This window comes from Fukomys damarensis, unplaced genomic scaffold (assembly GCF_012274545.1).
Source record: "Fukomys damarensis isolate Sample0158 unplaced genomic scaffold, DMR_v1.0_HiC HiC_scaffold_13, whole genome shotgun sequence".
NCBI classification, from domain to species: domain Eukaryota; kingdom Metazoa; phylum Chordata; class Mammalia; order Rodentia; family Bathyergidae; genus Fukomys; species Fukomys damarensis.
The window spans coordinates 36,793,418-36,794,014 of record NW_022900925.1 but is presented as its reverse complement, the minus strand read 5'-3'; the positions used below and the strand labels follow the sequence as shown (position 1 = coordinate 36,794,014).

The window sequence follows — 597 nt, the reverse complement described above, 5'->3', positions numbered from 1 at the left end:
TCCCACCCTGGCAAGAAGCAGACAACTTTCCCAGCTCCAGTGAGCCAAGTTCAGACTAGGGTTCCCATTCTCTTCAAACGCCAGATGCACCCACTTAATGCCCAGCACCCCTGCACCCCAGAGGCGGACCTCCCCCCACCGCAGCACAGACTGGACCAGACCCGAGCTGGGTTCCCCAGGGTCCTACGCGGGTGGGGAGGCCCGTGCGGCAACAGGAGACGCGGCCGCCAGGGAAACGGAGGCCGCACCTGTCTGCTCTCGGCCCAGGGCCTGGAGGGCAAGGGCCCTAAGGAGCCCAGACATGAAGTTCCCGCTCTTGGCAGCAACAGGACCTGGGAAGGGGGGCTGCGGCTGAGCCAGAGGCGGCGATCCAGGAAGCAGCGGTGGTGGTGGGCAGTCGGCCAGTGCGGGCGGTGAGGCGCCCAGCCAGGCCTGCCCCAGGGACAGAGACTCCCTGGCTCCGGGGAGACAGTGCAGCCCCCACCCAGCTGGCACCCAGGGCGGCGGTGCCCGGCAGCTCGCCCGCGTGGTGTATGGGGCGCTGGGTGCACGGGTGCTTAGGCCCCGCTGGCCAGGAGAGATGGCCACGCTTCCCGG

General features: G+C 69.0%; 1 protein-coding gene across 2 annotated transcripts in view; it reads right to left on the bottom strand.

Annotated features, from left to right (window-relative positions):
- Positions 1 to 597, bottom strand: part of Rara (retinoic acid receptor alpha) — a 44,885-nt gene that overhangs the window by 22,869 nt on the left and 21,419 nt on the right. The window lies entirely within an intron of this gene.